We start from the raw sequence: 17392 nt of genomic DNA, 5'->3' as shown, positions 1-17392 counted from the left end.
CTGCTTCACCCAGCTCATGCTAAAACAGCCGTGGCTCAATGAGATTCAGCAGTGTGCAGCTCCAAAACGCCTTTCAATAGTGCAGTTGTTGCGTGTTCCCACACATGCATGCCTTCTGCAGAGTAATACATTTTTACATCTACATAGGAGGCTTGCCTTGAGAAGGGTCTCTGCTGACAGGGTTTCACACCGAACCGAACACTGGTGACCCTCCAAGAAGGGTAAGAGGGAAGTGTTTTAATGTTATTTTATCAATCAGGATCCAGGCAGGGAGAAGCAGCTGCCAGCAGTCAGCAGTAACAACTTGCCTTCCTGGCTCCTGCCTGACAAGTCATTCAAAGAGCAGGCAGGGATGCTTAGCAATCACATGGCTGACCTGGAAACACAGCAAGCGCTAATGGTACAGACTGTAAGATAATAGCACTTGAGGGGAAGTTAAGCACTAAAAATATCTACAGAAAATGGATTTCTCTTACACATTAGGAAAACTAAGAAATTCCAATAGGGTTTCCAGAGAAGCTGCTTTTAAGCTAATACATATAACTTTATTATATGTGCACCCAAAATCATATTTACCTTGCATCAAAAGGCTTTGATTTCTAATGAAGGCCATGAAAGTTTTGCCATCAATTCCCACGGTGGCATAAGCAACCTGGTAATGTCTATTAATGAGGTCTTTGTAAATAATACTCCTCCTCACAGTCTCAATCAGGAATCGCACTGAAAACATTCTGTGGAAATACTTCTGGGCTTGATTAGGGTTTAAACGCTCAGCGATCTAGCAAAAGACATCACCATTTTAATTAAAGTATTTGCCAGAAAAGCTAAATCCTTTAAATTTGTCCTTTTAAAGCAACAATTGCCATTACTTCTCGCCTTCATTTCTTTAGAGTAAATTGCTCTGAGTGCATAAGGGAAATAGCTGCACCGGCAGGCACCGACCGAAGTCACCCCCAGCTCTGTCCATGCACCCACCCAGCAATTCCTCCTTGGACCTCATTGGGCGCAGACTTCCCACGCCTGCGTGGCCTGCCTGCCTGTCCACCAGCACGCCCGACAAAGGAGGCCTCCTAGCATGCTTATTAGTTTGACTTTTCTAATGCGATTACAAGAGCACAGAGGCAAAGCTGGGTAATTTGTGCACCAAATCAACAATCCTGCCTGCTGTGGCTGCTCTTTACATTTTCATCAGTTCCCTGCTCACTCTGCAAATGCGGCTGACACTTTGCTCACACAAAAGATGCACTTGGAAGCTGCGAGACCTACATTCCTACTGTTAATTCCAGCAGCAGCAAAACAGGCCTGGATAATGTCCAGTGCTGGCTGTTATGGCAACTGCTGTGCTACCTTGGGGGCTGCTAATGCATCTCCTGTCTGTCTGTATAGCATCTTCTTTTGCTCAGCTGGGAAAACTGGCAGGAATTTTTTTGTGAAATTTGATTTCCATAGCACAGCCCAACACTGTCGCATGTGAACATGCATGCACGCATACATGAATTAGCACCCTAGGGCTTGACCCAAAGCATTGCTTTGGTCCCAGTGAAGAATCCCATTCATTTCAGCAGTCTTTGGATCAAACTATTCTCTGCCAGTGGCCCCAGTGACTTCATTACAATTATTTGTGGGTTAAGCTAATATTAGCTAGAAGTAGGAATGACATAATCTTGGAATTTCATCTCTTAGGGGAGAAAAATTACACTCAGTCTGAAAACAAGTAAACTAACAAGCCAAAGCCAGCTAGAAGTAGCCTCCAGGCCTTGATCAAAATTCAAGAACTGAAAAAACAGCTAGTGCACAAGGGAAAAGAAATGGATGAAGAGCTAAAAACCCCCTTCTGTTTTAAGGGAACCCCACAGAAGCATGAGCTATCATTGGAAGAGAAACCTCCCAGCCCATTAAAAGTGCCTGGACACACACAGTAGCCACAGCTTTGTTTTTCAAATGTAGGGATCTCATTAACATACATTATGTTTATGCACCAAATATCAACAGTTACCTACTCTTACAGTGAAGCATTAAGCACTATTTTGCGTTAATTAACACTTCAATCCAGAAACTGAATTCAGTGACACCCCCTGGGAAGCAAAATGCTCCTTTGTGCAAGCAACTCCTTAATTCCCCATTAAGAAGGACTGTCAGTAAGGCTGGACTAAGGAATATCCACATTGGAAGCCACCTGCTTCCCACTCTCACTCCATTCTTAACCACCACTCATCTCAGCTATGTTAAGTAGCTGTGCATGATGGTTTACAGGAATAGGCTGGGAAGCAGACAACCAAAGGTACCTCAATGAAAAAAAAAAACCCAAAACCCAACAAGAAACAGAAAGAAAAAAAAAAGAATCTGAGAGGACAGACAGTTGTTTTAACCCAGATGACTTCAGTGACCCAGACCTTGACAACTCCATGAACTGGGTGTGTGCAGCGACAAAGCTGTGCAAGAGCAGGAGTCACACTTGCTATATCTTATAAAATCCCTGATAAGAAAGCAGAGTTCAAAGGCATCTTGGTCCTCGAGCTAACAGCTAGCCATCGTCCAGCCTCAGCTTCCACACAAGAGATGCCAGCTCTGCAAATGGGCAGCCAGGACCTGAAGAGGTAAACTGTCTCTAGCAGGAGGCCTGCAGTAAAGACTAACCCTCTCATCTTCCAAGCACTGAGTTATTTCTCTTCTGCAACATTCCTGCATTTCTGTTTCTGCAGGCTGCAAGACTTTCTGAAGATGTTACCAAACATCTTCTATCACTCGTATTTCATACCTCTTTAGCACATCACATTAAAAGTTTGTTCCTTTCCCCACAGCCTTCTTTATTCCATTAACTTTCCTTTCTCTTTGTGTCATTTGAATTCATGTCATCTGAATCAACAGGACATAACCTATTGGTATGCTGGTCTTCAGCCCAGGGCTGTAAACAGGAAGATAGAAAAGCAGATCTTAGAGAACATCCTTTAGGGAGAGGATGACTTTCCAAAGGAAACACTGAGGAGGGTGCATTCTCCTCAGGCAAAGAGGACAGCTGCAGGTTAGAAGAACCCTTTGCCAACACCTGCTCAGCTGTCATGATGGCATTCACCATTTTGGGTTTTTAATGCGGTTTTTTGGTTTGGTTGTTTGGTTTTTGGTGTTTTTTTTTTTTGGAAGGGCATGGGGTTTTTTGTTTATTCTCTGGAAAACCAGCCCTCCTCTCCAAGATGTTTGCATATCATGCACTGAGAAGTTACACAGAAGCTCTTGAAGTGTGATGATCCTAAAGCAGCAGTGACAGATGACTGCAAGAACTACCCACAAAATTAGGAATGCCCCTAGAACTTCTTAAGACAATCTGTTCATCTGGGCCCAAAGCCATTAAAGCCACAAGCCATTAACAAGAACTAAAGGCAGCGCAGTACAAACAACAACAGCAGTGATGATAATACTCACACCGCTATTACAACCTACCAAAGGATGCCCAAGTATCCAGCTTAGCAAGGTACTCCCTGGTGTGAAGTGGGTTTATACACAGCTACTGTCAGAGACAGCAATTTGTTGTCACTCTCAGGCAGACTGACAGGACTATTTACCTAAAGTCAGCTGTTAATAAACTGGCAAAACAATGTCCCTTCACTGAAAATCATTCATCAGAGAGAGCACAAAAATTTGCCAGATGAGCTATTTAACTTGCACGGCTTAATCAGAGATAGCTTGGCATAGTTCCAGTGCAGGTGATGGTACACAGAGACATACACAACACTCAGCTGGGCACATCTGGAGTCAGTCCCCCTGCAGGCCCTGACCATTTTACACCATGAATCATCCTCTTGGGAGGTCTTTCAGTTTTTCAAGACTACGCTACACAAGTTACTATTCTACATACATAATCCTGCTATAGATGATGAGCAGCTCCTAACAACACATAAGCAATGTGGCCAGCGGCTATCACTTACAGCTCCACACATAGACCCATAGTTACAGTAAAACTTCTGCTAAGGTCTAAGCCTATACAAGCAGCAGGCAAGCATTTGAAGCAAGATAAAACAGCAAAATTAGTCTCTACCCTGATGCAGATGAGGATCACTCACATTTTGGTAAGCTACTGTGCCATTTCTCAGCACTTTATCATTTATCACCCACATCACCCTTCCAAAATAAAAAAGAGCTGATAGACATTATCTTCTTAGCAAAGGGAATTCTCCTCAGAGACATCAAAAGGCTCTTGGTCTCCAGTGTTTGTTTTCATAAAGGCTTGAAGGCATTTGCAAGGAAAGAAGAAGGAAAAAATGTACCCAAGTCTGAAAGTCTCTCTTCATGCTCTGCTACTTCAAAACAAATCTAATCCTACCCAGCCTCCAAGGAACCAACACCAAGACCTGGATCGGAGGTGAAGTACTCCAAGAAGCGTCTTCATGGCAGTCTGCTTGATGAAAGAAACCCTCCCCAATGTGTCTCCTTTCCTTGCTCATTTTATGCCTGAGGAAAAGTGTAAGCTCTGATCTTTCTGACAGTGCTTTTTCTGACAACTGCGTCCTTAAAGCACCATGGCCAATACCACATTATAGTGGCATCTCTCACTGCCACAGAGGCAGGATTTCCAGTATCACCTTGTGTTCTCTGTCTGCTGCCAGGTTGCTAGTGGAGGTATGGGGGACTATAAGAATCTATCTTCAGAAGCCACCCTGTCTTCTCTTCCAACACAGTTATGTCCCAAAGCTTTCATATCCAGCCCAGTGTCCTATAAGAGGCCACGCAGTGCTATGCTGAACCACTGCCATCACGCGTTTTGAGAGGAAAAAAAACACCTTTAAAGCATACACAGTGATCACGCACTTATTTCAAAGAAAGCTCATGTGCTTGCAGTTGCTAAAAGCCATAAACAGCAGTTGTGCCTTCCACTCATAGCATGCCCTCTCAGAGTCATTTAAAAACATTCATGCACTGTATTTCAAAGTGTTGCTTCAGAACAGTTGAATATCAGGAACACCGAGGTCTCAAACAGCAGGTCCAAGGGTCTTGCTAAAGGTAGCTAAGAGAGTAAGACGTACACAAGCTTTGCATTTCTTTAGTTTCCACCAGCCGCTCCTTAGTGACCTGTGAAAGCAGGGATTTACCACAGTAACTGGGCAGTCCAGCTCCTGAATGACACGCTGCTTTTTCATCTTGAAATTGTATTTCCTTCTCAAGAAGCTATCCTTGACTAACACAATTTTTAACCACACTAAGTTACAGTCAGTGCAAACTCCCCAATTAGTAGAATAGTTATAACATACAAGAGGGGCTCAAATCATTCAACCACCTCATTTCTCTTCATTGTACCTTACGGCAGCAAGCAAGGCTTACACTAGCGCAACAGTCCGGGGGCACCTTCCCAGCGCTGCCACAAAAGTGTTGCGATGACACCCAGCTACAGAGCAACCATAAGGTCTGCGGAAAGTAAGTGTATGGCACCCTCTAGGGAGTAGTACATGAAAGACAAATTCACCACCAGACTCACCTCTCCTCGCTGGGTATGACAAGTAAATTAAATGACTGTTTATAAAATCTTCTCTTTACGTTAACAAAAAACCCCACACACAACCAATAAACCAAAACCCGACGACAACAAAAGAGTAATTGCACTGTCCAAAACTTTTAAAAATGAGTCAGATGTTCTCCACCACAGCTATGGAGACAGCCCAAAGGAAGGGCTGCAGGATTAGGACTGCTGGTTTGGTCTATCCTTCAGAAATATTGCATAGTTCAAACTGAATGACAAGTTATGCACAGGCTTACCTTTAAAAATAAAGAAGTGACCACCTGAAGGCTGCCTATGCAGCACTACTACATGTAGCACAGAAAGAGCAGGCTACAAAAACTTGTGTCTGCTCCAAGAGCACCCTTGTGCAAACCATGGCAGTGTGCTACCACAACACAGGCTGCTCAACGGGGGACGCGTACCTGGAACAGGGAGCCCAGCAAGGGATGCAACAACAGACATGGGGTTGCGGAACAACTGGCAAGCTCATGGAAGCTCATGCTGCAAAACATATTCTTACAGCTCCACTGTTCCTTGAGTTTACCTGCTGAAACCAGAAACCAGCTCGAATGGACGTGGGGGTGTGGGGGAGGGGGAATCTGATAACCACAGAAACAGGCTCCCCATGACTGCACGTGCTAATGCTGCCTTTCTCTTCTCAGTATTGCTTGTCTTACTTTTCACCAGACATCAACATGCATTATACAGAAGTTCTGTGGAGTACTCTTAATTACTACCACATTGTACATGGCCAAAATACAAGGGGTTCTCCCTGTTAGATCCCGTAGCAGTTTACCAATGGCATCAGCATAGTGCAACCATTTAACAAACAAGGAAACAAAGTGACAAAAAAGACTGCAGTAAGGATTTTCAACAGGCTAACGACAGAAGCTCGGCTAGAACCCACATCTCTGGAGCTGCAACCCCTAAAGGAGTTTCTCAGAATATTATCTTTGTACAAATATGAAATAAATTTATAACGTGTATGCAAACAGTTGCCACATTCTTATTTTCAACTCAGGTGAAGCACACTGCTGATCTTCAAGTAATTTCTCACTTTGACAGGTAGTTTTCTACAACTACAGCCTCCATAAAAATCAATGGGATTATTCTCACATCTTAGATTTAAGGAAAACAGGAGAACTGTAGTCTATAGGCAGTGATGAAAACCTCTTTATTTCAATGCACTTCAGTGGCTTCTGGATTTAGCACTAAATATTCTAGAGCGATTAAGAGCACAGTTGTGGTTTCCTTAAACTTGTAACAGGAAAAATAAATACATAACTTAATACCAGGAAATATAGCTATTTAACTTATAAAGCAAATGTTTATTTGTTTTTTAGAAGAATTTTTATTATCCCATAAAACTGGAGGAGAATTAGTTGGAGGTACCAAAATTAATCCTTTCTCTGGCAGTGTTAAATAAAAACACGTATTAAGATAAACTCTGGGAAGAATTTTCACCAGAAGTTACGACTAAGGCCAGGCTCATATTTTTGAAGTGAAGATTTTACAAATAAGCTACAGCAAAAAAAACCCAGGCACTACTCCATTGGTTACCAAAAAGATCTAGTAGCAAATTACTCCCCTCTTTCAGAAAGATTCATGTTCAGCTTCCACACAAGCCCTCAAATGGTATTATCAGCAGCTGGCCCTGCTTCCAGAAGACTTCCATTTCACTAACCCAATGGGAGAGAGTCTGGAAACCAAATTTGGCATAGAGAAGAAAAAAAACACAAACCACCACACTAGTCTGTTTTCACTCTAACATGTTATTTTTTGTGACAGATTGTACAGCTGTAACAGAGTACAAGTGGTCTGTTACCTTGTCAGTGTCCAAGACTTCCATGACAGGCAAAAACTCCAAAGACTTTTGTCTAGATGTTTCTCAAATCAATTTGGAAGAATGAAACACAGTGAGCTACATAGAAAGTCACTGTTCCCACACAAGAGCAAATGCATTCTCCGCTTGCTGCCCTGGCACCAGCCCTGCCGCTTATGGAAATACTGGGAAATGAAACGAGCAACTCCAGAGACCAGGGAGAAACGTCACTCAGCCTGTTGCCCCACGGCTCACTGCATGGCTCTAAGAGAAGTTATCATCTGCTAATGAGGTTTTACAAATAACATGTGGGTTTGGATGAGGTGCCATTTACAGCAATGTTCCCTATGTTAAGTGGCCTGAATATGGGTTGAATAGCACAGTGGTTTAATGAACTACTCCTTCTCCTTTACAACATGATCAAAAGCCTATTAAAACACTGTAAAAACTCTCACTGATATCAACAAACTTCAGACAAGTCATAAAAAACTGTACCGCTGACATGACATCTTCAGGATGTGCAACCTAGTCTGCATTTCTGTAGCAGCCACAGTGTGCCGCAAACGAAAATTGCTATTTCTGTTCAAATACAGGCTGAAAACACAAAGCAAGAACAAATACAGCAAGACTAGAGTTCCTTTCAAAACGATGCCACCCAAATCTGGAGGTAAAGCACAATTTAAGGACAGCGGTATCTTGCGAGAAAATGCATTTCTTAGTCCAAGCCAATGACATCTTTGTACTGACAGCTCAGCTAAGAACAGGTAACCAAAAAAATAGAACTGTTCCATAATCAGAAGGCTGTCAGCCTTTAACTGTCTGAAAAGGTATCTCTTTTTCAGCTCACATAAGAGCTTGTGAGAGAAGGTATCTCTTGGCCTGCTCCTGTCTACTCATATGCTCCTTTACTGTTCAAACAACTTGCTCAAAATGAAAAAAAAAAATGCACACGCCTTAATATTTGAGGTAGGAATTTATGAGATAAATGAATTATTTCTTACGTTTCTTATGTAGCTTAATGAAGAAAAACTTTAAACAAAGAAAAAAGTTTACCATCAAGGAGTTGCACCAGATACTAAATGAACGGTTCAGGCTTCATACACAAATCCTAACTGCCTACACAAGACAGGTACAAACACAGGCCTTACCAGATAAGCTAGACAAGCAGGACTCTATTGATTGCAAACGAACACAGGATGAAAATATTTAGAGAACTGGAGTGTGGGACTCAGTGGCAGCCTGCATGGCACACATCGAGGAATGGCCATAAGCAAGATGGAGAGGACACAAGGCTTTGCTGTCCTCCATCTCCTTCACTGGGACCCTGAAATCTGCACACAATGTTTCACCAGCTCTGCAGACCTGAGGTCTCAGTCTCTACCAGGGATTGCAGTTAACTTTTTCCCCAGCATGTTACTGCATCTTATGCACTCTGATAGCATCTCCACCTAGGTCACAGCTTTCCAGCAGTCTCCCATTCTTTAGCATGTCAACATTTTGAATAACCACCTGGGAGCCCAGCATGTTTTTAATTTGTCTGTGTTAAAAATGAAAAAATGCCACTTTTTTTTCTATGTATGATATCAGGCCACAGAGGTTACACTGGCTCATCTTCTGCCTCCCAGTTGTGGTATCCTTCCTCTCTTCCTTCTTTCTCTCTCAGAAGCCAGACCGACGGGACAAGAGTAGTATCCAACACCTTCTACCTCTGAGCTAGACTACATGCGTGATCAAGATCAGCAGCAATTCCCACCTGGCTCTGCACATGCTGTTCACAGGCGGCTTTTGGATTTTCAAGCCAAGAAACCCCTTTCCAAACTCACAAGAATGATGGACTGTCCCAGGGAGCCAGGAGTTTAGTTGCCTAAAGCATTCCAGGTTAATGTAATAAATTTTTAAATTCAAAATGTCAGATGCCTTGAAGATATGAATTTCTACTGTGAGCTGGAAGTTCAGCAGCTGAAAATAAAGGGATGAGAGCTGGAAGCAGTGGCCAACGTCGAAATGATCATCAACTACCAATATGATGCTGACATAAACAGAGTTCAGTATAGTCCTGGGTATAATGCAAGATATCTCTAGCAAAGGAAGCACTTCTACTACTATGTTTAACAGTAATGACATGACTACCCTGGTGAGACATCACTGAGAATACATGAACAGGTCTGCCACCTTGAAGAACGAACCAGTTGCAGAAAAGACCTGCTGACATGACCAGGGAATGAATGCGTTAAAGGGAGTATCTGGGTTGGTGTGTCCAATTCTCAAATACCCAGTACAAGTCCACTGACACACTGGATCAAGTCCTGTGCAAGGTCACTGAGATAGACTGAGGCTGGAGGACACACCGCATCAGGAAATGCTAAGAAAAATACATTTGTCCACCCTTGAGAAATGAAGGCCAATGGAAGATCTTGCTGGTCTATACCCTACCTAACAGGCGGGAATAGAGAAGACCTAGCAGGTGGGAATAGAGAAGACCGACTCTTCTTGGAGATACATTGGCCGGGGACGAGACACAAGGAACAGAACTTGCAACAGGGGAAATCCCAAATAAATACAATAAAGCAAGTTTTTCACCATAAAGAGTGGTGAACCACTGGAACAGGGCACTATAGAGACTGTGGGATCTCCATCCTTGGCGAGTCTCAACACTTGACTGCACAAGGGCCTGAGCAACTTTATTTAGTTGGAATTGCTTTGAGCGGGGAGCTGGAATTGACAGCCTCCAGAAGTTCCTTCTGAACCGAGTTATCCTGTGACTGCGAAAGAACACAGCTTACTCAGCCTAGCAAACCAGGGCCTGCACTCGTGCCCTGTCTGGGAGAGCCCCAAACCCAACCAAGGCAGAAGAGCTCCTTCAGCCAGAGGCTAACACAAAGACAAGAACAAGAGGCTATAAACCAGCCATTTAGGCCATACAATGTCACTTTCCAGAAGGCTCTGTTTCTAACCTACACAGAGCAAAAGAGCCTCCCAGTCGGGCTTCTTTCCACTCCAAGTCAGCTGTATAATCCCTGCTTGTTATTTCAAGGCAATTTCACTTTGAGGCAGGCTCCATATGCAAAGAGTTCAGCCAGGAGCAAGGAACAATCTCATTCAATCGCTGAGCATAAGCTTCCACAGCTGCAAAATAGAAAATGAGGTACAAAATGTGGATAGAGTATGAAAGGAAATGGAAGGTAAAATGTGTACATACAGGGGCCAGTAAAACTGCATTGGCTCAAGTGCTGACGTCCCATCACCCCACTCCTCCAGACTGAGCAGCTGCAGACGTATCTTTTTATCTGACAGGAAAGATCCCACAAGAAGAATATGGATTACTTCCACTAGCAGTATAATAACGTGGCTTTAGATCCTTTTTTTATCATCAGTGCCAAGAATCCAATGGCAGTTTTTCCCCAAATAAAGCAGCTAAGAGTCAGGACTCTGAAAGTTTTTCAGGCTATAAATATTAAGGATGGATCTTGGGGGTTTTGTTTGGTTGGTTCTTTTAAACATTGCTCAAAAAAACCACCACCCAAACCCAAACCTGATAGGTCCAGGGGGAGCAAACCATGCAGCCTTTTCCCATTTCATCATGTCATGTATCTCCTAACCATGACTTTTCGGGGGCTAAAGCACACAGGGCAAATTATGAATTTCTACACAGAAATTCACCTACGCAGAATCCTATCAGCATAAATATCAGCCTCCACAAGACATGACATTTGGCATAAATGGGATCTGTGGGTATGTAGCACCAGCTACTATCACACAACACAAGTTATCCTCTTGATCACAATGAGGGACGGATTAGCCCTAAACCCTTTCCTTTCTCAGCAGATCTAGAATTTCAAGGAAGCTTCTATCCCTCCTTTTTTAACACTAGCCAGAATGTCCAAGCTGCGTAATGGAGCAATGAGACCACTCATATAGTAGCTTGCAAAGAACACAAACACAAGGTTCCTCAGACCAACAGTTCTCAGCAAGATGTCATAGCCCTTTCAGAAGGGATATACCTGGAGCAACTCATACACAGCTCCTCTGCTACCTCTCATGCCCCACCTAAGAAAGTGCTTGAAAACCACTGTTTTGCCCTTATCACCATGGAAAGGAAAAAGCACCCCAAAAGGCAAAACAGAACAACAGCAGCATCCTGCACTTTAAAGAAATTATCTTGCTTTGCTTTTTCACTGCACAATAACATGCTCGCTATATCAAACCAAATAATAGCTATTTTAGCATCTAACGAGCAACACTGTGGTGTTCTGTCCCCTGGACAGCTTTTCTGTGCAACATGTGTTTTTCATTTCATGTCTCTTGTCAGGGTTTCACTCCCTTTCTTTCACTTGAACTCCAGAAGAGAAAAAAAATTATACAAAACCAACGAACCTGTGTTGCTGGTATAAATTAACATTCACAGCCACGAGGCTCTTTATTCAACTAAATATAAAATTAGCAAAACCAGCCCAACTATAAGTTGTTTGGTCTGTATTTGTTAAGCTGTAACACAGTCTCTGAAAAAAAAAAAAAAAAAAAAAAAAAAAAAGGTCTTCTGGTTGGTATTTCAGGCAAAAATCTTTAGAAGAATAATATTTTGATTAGTAACATGTGTGTTTTGAAAGATTAATACTGAACTCCAAAGGAGATTAAAATACGAGTAGAAACTATGAGCTAAATACACATATGTGCAAAAAGTTTTCATTCTCATTGAATGAAATATCTGGTTGCAAGTCATTTGGTTTTATTATTAAAGCCTTGATTGTAACTACTGTTGACTTTTTTTATTAACTGATATTTATATAAAAAAAATCCTGTTCTTGTAGAACCATTTCAGAGCATTACTAAAAAAACTTAATCTAGTATATAAACAGAAGTGATATAATTCTCTAATTTATTATGACATCTGAAATGAACTTCCAAGGGATCCTAGTAATTTTAGGTAGTAAACCCAAACACTGACCCGATCATTATTTAGTCTTCCAGGACTTCTCAGTCCCAGTAGGAAGCGAAGAACAAAGCAGCCAGACAGTGCCTCTCAAGAAATTGCAATTATTCATGCTTGCAAATGTGTTGATTTATTTCAGGGAAGCAAGCAATTCTTTAATTGTGCTGAACACAATTAGATTTTTAAATAGATGACCAGCTTCCTGGACCACTCCCTCATCCTTCTGCTGGCAGCTGGGCATTTGACAGCCATATGTTCCTAAGTAACTCCAGCTGAAAAGTGCAAATGCATAAGTAAATAAATATTACAGACTACACGCTGGAATTTTAATCTCAAAGACTGTTCTATTGTTGTTTTTTAAGGAAGTAAACACTCTGGTTGTCTGTGCTGCCAAAGCTTTCATTAGAGGATGCCATATCTAAGTGAATATATGATGATACACACAGATCCCCTTTAAATATACCGCTTTTTCACACCAAGGAAAAAGATTCTCAACTTCCTCTTAAAATTTTGATAGGCATTAAGATACAGAGACAGCAACTGCTCACTTCTGCTGAAATTTACTCCAACATAAAATTAGTGCTCTAATTAGATTCAAGTCAGAAGTTAACTATCATTTATCACTTTATATGTACTATTACAATGACTTCATGGTAACACAGAGCTGCAGCCACCAGAAGAGCTCTCACCTTGCTGTCATTTATACTTTTGTCAAACAGCTGAGCAGATTAGGAACAGTTACATCTAAATGAAGGCATACACACACAACTAAACACGCACTGTCAGACATAAGGGCAGACTTGTTTACTCTCTCAAAATCAGTGTCTTACTGTTGATGCTAAATTCAACATGACTACTCTTCACAAAAGATCAGGTTGGCAATTTACCAAGGAGACTGCTGGGGCAGATTGTTGGTGGCATACGTAAGCACCAAGAAATGGAAGCCACAGCATTTCAACTGAGACACCTAGAGAACGTGTCCTCCACCCAGCACAAACTTAGCAGCAGATCTCACCGCCCTGTGAAGCGGCACCCTCTGGCTTTCAAATCTTATGTATCAGCATCTGATTTTAAAAAACCAGAAGCTTGAATGCTGGCCATAAAAGACTGCTGCTCCCCAGTAGGAGGTACTACTCTAAGTAAAGACATGCGGCTGAACATCCTGTTCACATGACTGTCAGGGGAGAGAAACAGGCACAGTGAAAGGTCGAGGGAGGTTCACCTCTATCTTGGTGGTGCTGCTACCCTTTGACTGCGGACAACACTTGCTTGGGGTTTCAAGAGACAAGGGTACAATTCCTTTCAAGAAAGTAGCAGAGATAATGGCTCCATCATCCTACTCCACATGTAGATTTATCTGGTGATCCAGGAAGCACATCAAACGGAACTACAATTACTATTTGACTTAAAAGTGCTGAGGAACCCAGCATCTGCCTGTGACATGCGACTTCTGAAAGCTCTAACCTGATCCAGAAGAGCATACCACACCAGCATGAGCCCATACTTTAAAAGTAAATCTAATCCCACTTTCCAAGTCAACTATGCAGATAGAAATCTGAAGATGCTACACTGCAATCAAAAGAATGGGAAGTCCTGTATTTTTTAAGCAGAATCTACACAATATATTTAAAGTAACAAATACATTTTAATTTGGCTGTTACTGCCATTGTCTATCCCACTGTAGCAACAAATGTTGAAGCCCCAGATGGGTTAATATTTATGAGAAAGTCAGCAGAACAGGAAATAGCGTTTCCTGCCAAACTGTCTAAAAGCAGCCGTACCGTTAGCACTTGCACTTTGCTAGTTTATACTACTGTTATCTCGCAGACATACACACGCACACAAAAAATATCTCGTAAGCTGTGCCTGTGATAATAGCAACGAGAAAGTATTATTCTTTAGTCACGATTCAATTTTCATTTATTTTCATACCCTTAAGACAGATAAATATATTTTTAAATTGTCCTTGTTTAGTAATGATAACAGGATCTGTTTGGCATGCTGGTTATGGAGAACACCTGGAGCTCTGACACAGGCAAAAAGAATCAGACCACTGTCATTCTGCCTTATCTTTTTTGCCCTATATATGTTAACAGCAATTAAGCAAATGAAATCAAGCTGCCTATTACTTCCATGTATTTTTCTTCAAGAAAGGAAAAAAAATCTTCATAAACAAGAATCAGAGGAGAATGGTGTGCTAATGTGCTAGGCTTTTGGTACTGAAGGCACCCATCTTAATGTGGTGCCCCTTGAGGCACAGCTATGCCAGTATACAAAGTTGTTAAATCAAAAGCTAGCATTTAACTGGACTTTAAAATAAAATAAAAAAAAAAGAAAAGTGAGAGACAGCTCCAAAATGTAAATCACCCACCACACACTTCCCCCCCTCCTTGGCCAAGAACAGCAAAAGAAACACAACAGGCACCTTCTCAGACAGCTCCAGACATTTGTGATCCAAAGGCTCACCCTTACAACAGCCACAATTGAAAGACAAGAAAAATATGATGATCTTGTCATGAAATATTCCCATTTAGCATCATCTATCTAAGTACTAGTAACATTACAAGAAAATCTATCTAGTTCCACTGATTCAAGCCTCCAAGCAAATAAAGAGGGAGGGAAGAAAGGGACAGAGTAGTAAAAAAAAAAAAAAACACCAAAAAAACAAACCAAAAAAAAAAAGGGGTGTGGGATGGATGGACATGAGAGAGAAGATTCAGATTTCCTTTCATTTCTTTAGTTTTAATTCCTGTAATCCAACCACCCATGTAATGCCTCCTTATTTTTAAAGATTTCATCCCTTGAACTGTCAACAGTCAGTTGCTACATGTCCTTTTGTAAAATGGCATCTGTTTTTTCATGGCAAAATGGCAAGGCCCACTTTGCTGCTGTTCCTTGACAGTGATCTTCCTCTTAAAGCACATCCACCTTCACCTCTGCACCTGTCAGTAACACAACTGAGGCTTACCAGATGCAATGCAAACTATGCAAGATGGATTCGAGAGGTGCTGCTGGGTGATGTTAGAGCCACTTACATTGGCTGGAGCCACCACATTGAGCAGCAACCTCTCGTTGCTGCAGCATGCAGGTTTTATAGCTCAGTTTTTCAAGCTCCAGTCATAAGTCATTTGCTGACTCCCATTTTTTATCACACAAACACTTTCCCAAAATAAAGAAACTCACTTTTTCAAATCCAAATCCTTGCCAGATCCTTTAGGATTAGGAGTCTTGCAAAAAACACACTGGGAAATTAGTGGCAGGGCACAAAGAGCAGTGTAGTGGCCCTTACAGCTTATTCTGGCACATCTCAGTATCCACCAGCACGGAATTTAAGTGCCAAGTATCTCTGCTTAAAACCCCAAAAAGCACGCATATCACATTATTCCAAGGAAACAGATTTCATTCCTGGCAATTACCTATTTACCTAATTCTATTTAAAAATAGGTATAAATCTATTGATACATTCACACATCAAGACACTGCACTGTCTTCTATGCCGTACTGAACAAGGAACCACTGATACAGAAATTCTTTAAGGAAAGAGACATAGCAGAGTGGTTCTTCACAGAAGAGTCACTACCTATTATTTGAATTATATTTTATCTAATAAACAATCATTCAAGTAGCAATTATCTACACAAACCCATTTGTTTAATGTGAAACTTTAAAGCTAGGAGAAAGGCATATTACCAAAGCCAAAGACTTTACACTGGCAGTATGGGGGTGAGAGGCATAGCCAGACAGAACAATACAGGACAGCTGCTCAGTGAAGCCAAGGAGCAGAGAGATTATCAGTTTGAAAAACCGGCAAGGAGAATTCCTGGAACAAATGGGTTTTAAGATGGCCTGGATGGCAAGCAAAGATAGGGTGCCTGACAGACAACCGATATACTGTTCCTTGTTCTCACAGGAGCACTAACAGAGGCTCAGAGACAAGCGGAAGACAAAAAGACCATCAAGGACTGAGGACTGGAAGGGGCGAGGGCAGCAAAGCAGGGAGTGGGTAAACAGAAGAACGAAGAAATGCGAGTAGTATAACATTTAAGTGCAACAAACAGGCCATGCCTAGTCAATTTGAAGGGTTCTCATTTTAAGGGCAAATATAAAAAGAAAGAAAAGAGGAAAAAAAAAGGAAATAAACCTCATATCAAGGCATGTCAGTTGTGTCCTTCTGTACTACTGCTCATCCATGTTACTGTGATGCAAGTAACTTGTAACTCCCACTTGAAACCAGTCTGCAAATAGTTATACCCTTACCCCTTCTGGAGAAAGGATACCTGGAAGGCGGAAAGTATTTTACTGCCAACATCCACATGAAGCTGGAGCTATCATTCCTACATAAAAAAATCATGCCATCTTCTTCCATTTCCAAAATGAGAAGACTTAAATCACTTTGATTTGCCACGTTTCATGAGCTCCAATTCTTTTCTAAAGGCTACAGAAACATGTGAACACTTGGGTATGTATTTGAAATACGAAAAGAAGCAGCAGGAGGTTTCTGAAGGACACCTGATGGAAAGTTATCACCTACCTAGACTGCAGCTTTTCCTGTGTTTACAAGGGATTTCCTAACATCGCTGTTAAACCACAGGTTATTATTTGACCAGGAAAGAGGATAAGCTAAATTTCTGCTCACACATCTCCTCAATTTGTTTGGCAAGTTCTCCTAATTAACCTCCAAAACAGTTCTGATTGATTCCGAGGAAGCTATGAGGATAAATTCATGCAGTACTGAAGAGACCAGTAGAATTGAATTCTACTTAATGTTCTATGACTTAGTTTCCACCACTGCTTGCAATTTTAGCTGTTTAATGAAACTGTGTCAGCAGAACAGAAGCACCGTACAATCCCAGAGCTCAGAGAAAAACAACTGTTACTCATGTAAAAGGCAACTGATGCTTACAGTGAGATGTGAGCTTTGGAACAGGGAGATGCTTTTTAGTAACTTGCTTTCAGATGAGAGCTGTGTATGATATTGCACTTCTGCATTGTTACTGTAATTGCTCTTTATCCACTGTTGGAAGTCCACCTGCTACACATGAATGGAAGGAAAGAAAGTGTGCCTATATACTGACAATGGAGACGTGATAGCTCAGCACGTATTTCAGTATGCATTGCAAATATGTGACTACAAAAAATACAGGCCACATGA

The 17392-nt window shown here is 41.7% G+C and overlaps 1 protein-coding gene across 4 annotated transcripts in view; it reads right to left on the bottom strand.

Moving 5' to 3' along the window:
* Nucleotides 1-17392, bottom strand: part of DOCK10 (dedicator of cytokinesis 10) — a 162657-nt gene that overhangs the window by 134650 nt on the left and 10615 nt on the right. The window lies entirely within an intron of this gene.

This window comes from Falco biarmicus, chromosome 13 (assembly GCF_023638135.1).
Source record: "Falco biarmicus isolate bFalBia1 chromosome 13, bFalBia1.pri, whole genome shotgun sequence".
NCBI classification, from domain to species: Eukaryota; Metazoa; Chordata; class Aves; order Falconiformes; family Falconidae; genus Falco; species Falco biarmicus.
Note: the sequence above shows the minus strand (reverse complement) of the source record. Positions and strands in the feature narration are given on the sequence as shown.